Source organism: Schistocerca piceifrons, chromosome 2 (genome assembly GCF_021461385.2).
Source record: "Schistocerca piceifrons isolate TAMUIC-IGC-003096 chromosome 2, iqSchPice1.1, whole genome shotgun sequence".
Classification (NCBI taxonomy): domain Eukaryota; kingdom Metazoa; phylum Arthropoda; class Insecta; order Orthoptera; family Acrididae; genus Schistocerca; species Schistocerca piceifrons.
This window is the reverse complement of record NC_060139.1, coordinates 1,122,068,738-1,122,074,737: the sequence shown is the minus strand read 5'-3', so window position 1 is coordinate 1,122,074,737 and position 6,000 is coordinate 1,122,068,738.

The window sequence follows — 6,000 nt, the reverse complement described above, 5'->3', positions numbered from 1 at the left end:
AATACAGAGATTGTGTCGGGATTAAATACAAAAGGCAGAATGCCGGCTTGAGTACAAGAAGAGTCAATCTCCTCGTTGTTTGTGCTTTTGCTTTGAGCGATTCCTGGGAGATCAGTATTAGATTCCGAACAATACTGCAGCTTTACTCTATCCCCTGGACTTTCACATTGACGATGAAACACAGCTATTGCGTCGGGATTTAATACAAAACGCACAATGCCGACCTAAGTACAAGGAGAGTCAATCCTCTCGTTTTTTGTGGTTTGCTTTTAGCGTTTCCTGGGAGATCAGTATTAGATTCCGATGCACTACTGCAGCATTACTCTATCCCTTGGACCTTCACATTGACGATGAAACACAGAAATTGCTTCGGGATTTAATACGAAAATTACAATGCCGATTTCAGTGCAAGAGGAGTGAATCTTCTCATTGTTTGTGGTTTGCTTCCAGCGTTTCCTGGGTGATCGGTATTAGATTCAGATGCACTACTGCAGCTTTACTCTATTCCTTTGACCTCCGCATTGGCAATGAAAATCAGAATTTGCGTCGTGGTTTAATAAAAAAGGCACAATGCCGACTTAAGTACAAGATGAGAGAATCTTCTCATAGTTTGTGGTTTGCTGTGAGTGTTTCCTGGGAGATCGGTATTAGATTCCGATGCACTACAGCAGCTTTACTCTATCCCTTGGACCTTCACATTGACGATGAAACACAGATATTGCGTCGGGATTTAATACAAAATGCACAATCTCGACTTGAGTACAGGAAGAGTCAATCTTCTAATTGTTTGTGGTTTGCTTTGAGCGTTTCCTGTGTGATCAGTATTCGATTCCGATGCACAACTGCTACTTTCCTATATGCCTTGGACCTTCACATTGACGACGAAACACAGATATTGCGTCGGGATTTAAGACAAAAGGCAGAATACCGACTTGAGTACAAGAAGAGTGAATCTCCTCATTGTTTGTGCTTTTGCTTTGAGCGATTCCTGGGAGATTAGTATTAGATTCCGAACAATACTGCAGCTTTACTCTATCCCTTGGACCTTCACATTGATGATGAATCTCAGAATTTGCGTCGGGAGTTATTAAAAAAGGCACAATGCCTACTTAAGTACACGATGAGAGAGTCTTCTCATTGTTTGTGGTTTGCTTAGTGTGTTTGCTGGGAGATCGGTATTATATTCCGATGCACTACTGCAGCTTTACGCTATCCCTTGGACCTTCACATTGACGATGAAACGCAGAAATTGCGTCGGGATTTAATACAAAAGCCACAATGCCGACTTAAGTACAAGAAGACGAAATCTCCTCACTGTTTGTGGTTTTGCCTTGAACGTTTCCTGGGAGATCAGTATTATATTCCGATGCACTACTGCAGCTTTACCCCATCCTTTAACCTTCGCATTGACGATGGAACACAAAAACTGCGTCGGGATTTACGCCAAAAGGCACAATGCCGACTTAAGAACAAGAACAGTAAATCTTCTTATTGTATTTGGTTTGCTTTGAGCGTTACCTGGGAGATCAGTATTAGATTCCGAACACTACTGCAGCATTACTCTATCCCTTGGACTTTCACATTGACGATGAACCACAGACATTGCGTCGGGATTTAATACATGAGGCAAACTGCTGTCATAAGTACAAGAAGAGTAAATATTCTCACTGATTGTGGTTTGCTTTGAGCGTTTCCTGGGAGATAATTACTAGATTCAGATGCACTACTGCCGCTTTACCCTATATCTTGGACTTTCACATTGCCGATGTATCACAGCAATGGCGTCGGGATTTAATACAGAAGGCACAATGCCAACCTAAGTACAAGAAGAGTCAATCTTCTCGTTGTTTGTGGTTTGCTTTGACCATTTCCTGGGAGATCAGTATTTGATTCCTAAGCACTCATGCAGCGTTACTCTATCCCTTAGACCTTCACATTGACGATGAAACACAGATATTGCGTTGGAATTTAATAAAAAAACGCAGAACGATGACTTAAGTACAAAAAGTGTAAATCTTCTCATTGTTTGTGGTTTGCTTTGAACGTTTCTTGTGAGATCAGTATTAGATTCCGATGCACTACTGCAGCTTTACTCTATCGCTTTGACATTCGCATTGACGATGAAACTAAGAAATTGCGTCGGGGTTTAATCAAATATGCACAATGCCTACTTAAGGACAAAGAGAGAGAATCCTCTCGTTGTTTGTGGGTTGCTGTGAGTGTTTCCTGGGAGATCGGTATTAGATTCCTATGTAATATTGCAGCTTTACTCTATCCCTTTGACCTTCACGTTGACGATGAAGCTCAGAATTTGCTTCGGGAGTTATTAAAAAAGGCACAATGCCTACTTATGTACAAGAAGAGTCTATCTTCTCATTGTTTGTGGTTTGCTTAGAGTGTTTACTGCTAGATCGGTATTTGAATCCGATGCACTACTGCAGCTTCACTGTATCCCCTTGACCTTCACATTGACGATGAAACACAGAAATAGCGTTGGGATTTATTACAGAAGGCACAATGCCGACTTAAGTACAAGAAGAGTATATCTTCTCATTGTTTGTGGTTTGCTTTGAGCGTTGCCTGGGAGATCAATATTAGATTCCGATGCACCACTGCAGCTTTACTCTATCCATTGGAAATTCACATTGACGATGAAACATAGAAATTGCGTCGGGATTTAATACAAAAGGCATAATGCCAACTTAAATACAAGAAGTGTAAATCTTTTCATTGTTCGTATTTGCTTTTAGCGTTTCCTGGCAGATCAGTATTAGATTCCGATGCACTACTGCAGCTTTACTCTATCGGTTGGACCTTTACATTTACGATGAAACACAGAAATTGCATAGGGGTTTAATACAAAAGGCACAATGCCAACTTAAGTACAAGAAAAGTAAATCTTCTCATTGTTTGTGGTTTAATTTGAGCGTTACCTGGGAGATCAGTATTAGATTCCGATGCACTACTGCAGGTTTACTCTATCCCTTGGACCTTCACATTGACGATGAAACACCGTAATTTCGCCGGGATTAAATAAAATATGCACAATGCCGACTTAAGTACAAGAAGAGTGAATCTTCTCATTGTTTGTGGTTTGCTTTGAACATTTCCTGGGAAATCAGAAATAGATTCAGATGCACTACTGCAGCTTTACTGTATCCCTTGGACCATCACATTGACGATGAAACACAGAAATTTCGTCGGTATTTAATACAAAAAGCACAATGCCGACTTAAGTACACGAAGAGTAAATATTCTCATTGTTTGTGGTTGGCTTTGAGCGTTTCCTGAGAGATCAGTATTAGATTCCGATGCACTACTGCAGCTTTACTCTATCCCTAGGACCTTCACATTGGCGATGAAACACAGAAATTGCGTCGGGATTTAATACAAAAGGCACAATCCCGACTTCAGTACAGGAAGATTCAATCTTCTAATTGTTTGTGGTTTGCTTTGAGCGTTTCCTGGGTGATCAGTATTCGATTCCGATGCACAACTGCTGCTTTCCTCTATGCCTTGGACCTTCACATTGACGACGAAATACAGAAATTGTGTCGGGATTAAATACAAAAGGCAGAATGCCGACTTGAGTACAAGAAGAGTCAATCTCCTCGTTGTTTGTGCTTTTGCTTTGAGCGATTCCTGGGAGATCAGTATTAGATTCCGAACAATACTGCAGCTTTACTCTATCCCCTGGACTTTCACATTGACGATGAAACACAGCTATTGCGTCGGGATTTAATACAAAACGCACAATGCCGACCTAAGTGCAAGGAGAGTCAATCCTCTCGTTTTTTGTGGTTTGCTTTGAGCGTTTCCTGGGAGATCAGTATTAGATTCCGATGCACTACTGCAGCATTACTCTATCCCTTGGACCTTCACATTGACGATGAAACACAGAAATTGCGTTGGAATTTAATAAAAAACGCAAAAAGATGACTTAAGTACAAGAAGTGTAATTCTTCACATTGTTTGTGGTTTGCTTTGAACGTTTCTTTTGAGATCAGGATTAGATTCCGATGCACTACTGCAGCAATACTCAATTCCTTGGACCTTCACATTGACGATGAAACACAAAAATTGCTTCGGGATTTAATACGAAAGTCACAAAGCCGACTTTAGAGCATGAGGAGTTAATCTTCTCATTGTTTGTGGTTTGCTTTCAGCGCTTCCTGCGTGATCAGTATTAGATTCCGATGCACTACTGCAGCTTTACTCTATCCCTTTGACGTTCACATTGACGATGAAACACAGAAATTGCGTCAGGTTTTAATACAAATGCACAATGCCGACTAAAGTACAAGAGGAGAAAAACTTCTCGTTGTTTGTGGTTTGCTTTGAGAGTTACCAGGGAGATCATTATTAGCTTCCGATGCACTACTGCAGCTTTACTCTATCCCATGGAATTTCTCATTGACGATGAAACACAGAAATTGCGTCGGGATTTCATGCAAAAGGCAGAATGCCGACTTGAGTACAAGAATAGTCAATCTTCCCATTGTTTGTGGTTTGCTTTGAGTGTTTGCTTTGAGATCTGTATTAGATTCCGTTGCACAAATGCTGCTTTACACTAAGCCGTGGGCCTTCACAATGACGACGAAACACTGATATTGCGTCGGGACTAAATACAAAAGGCAGAACGCCGTCTTGAGTACAAGAAGAGTCAATCTTCTCATTGTTTGTGGATTGCTTTGAGCGTTTCCTGGGAAATCAGTATTAGAGTCCGATGCACTACTGCAGCTTTACTCTATACCATGCACATTCACACTTACGATGAAACACAGAAATTGCGTCGGGATTTAATACAAAATGCACAATGCCGACTTAAGTACACTAAGAATAAATCTCCTCATTGTTTGTGATTTGCTTTGAGCGTTTCCTTGGAGATCAGTATTAGATTCAGATGCACTACTGCAGCTTTACTCTATCCCTTGGTCCGTCACATTGACGATGAAACACAGAAATTGCGTCGGGATTTAATACAAAACGCACAATGCCGACTTAAGTACTAGAAGAGTAAATTTTCTCATTGTTTGTGGTTTGTTTTGATCGCTTCCTGCGAGATCAGTATTAGATTCCGATGCACTACTACTGCTTTACGCTATACCTTGGACCTTATCACTGACGATCAAACACAGAAATTAAGTCGGGATTTAATACAAAAGGCACAATGCCGACTCAAGTACAAGAAGAGTAAATCTTCTCATTGTTTGTTGTTTGCTTTGAGCGTTACCTGGGAGATCAGTATTAGATTCCGATGCACTAATGCAGCTTTACGTAATCCCTTGGACCTTCACATTGACGATGAAACACAGAAAATGCGATGGGTTTTAATACAAAAGGCGCAATGCCGACTTAAGGACAAGAAGAATAAATCTCCCCATTGTTTTTGGTTTGCTTTGAGTGTTACCTGGGTGATCGGTATTAGATTCCGATGCACGTTTGCAGCTTTTATCTATTCCTTGGACCTTCACATTGAAGACGAAGCGCAGAAATTGCGTCGGGATTCACTACAAAATGCACAAGCCGACTTAAGTACAAGAAGCGTAAATCTCCTCATTGTTTGTGCTTTTGCTTAGAGCGTTTCCTGGGAGATCATTATTAGTTTCCGATGCACTACTGCAGCTTCACTCTATCCCCTTGACCTTCGCATTGACGATGAAACTCAGAAATGGTGTCGGGAGTTAATAAAAAAGGCACAATGCCTACATAAGTACAAGAAGGGTAAATATTGTCATTGTTTGTGGTTTGCTTTGAGCGTTTCCTGTGAGATCAGTATTAGATTCCGATGCACTACTGCAGCTTTACTCTATCCTTTGATCTTCGCATTGACGACGAAACTCAGTTTTTTGCGTCGGGATTTTTTAAAAAAGTCACAATGCCTACTTATGTACAAGAAGAGTCTATCTTCTCATTGTTTGTGGTTTGCTTAGAGTGTTTACTGCTAGATCGGTATTTGAATCCGATGCACTTTTGCAGCTTCACTGCATCCCCTTGACC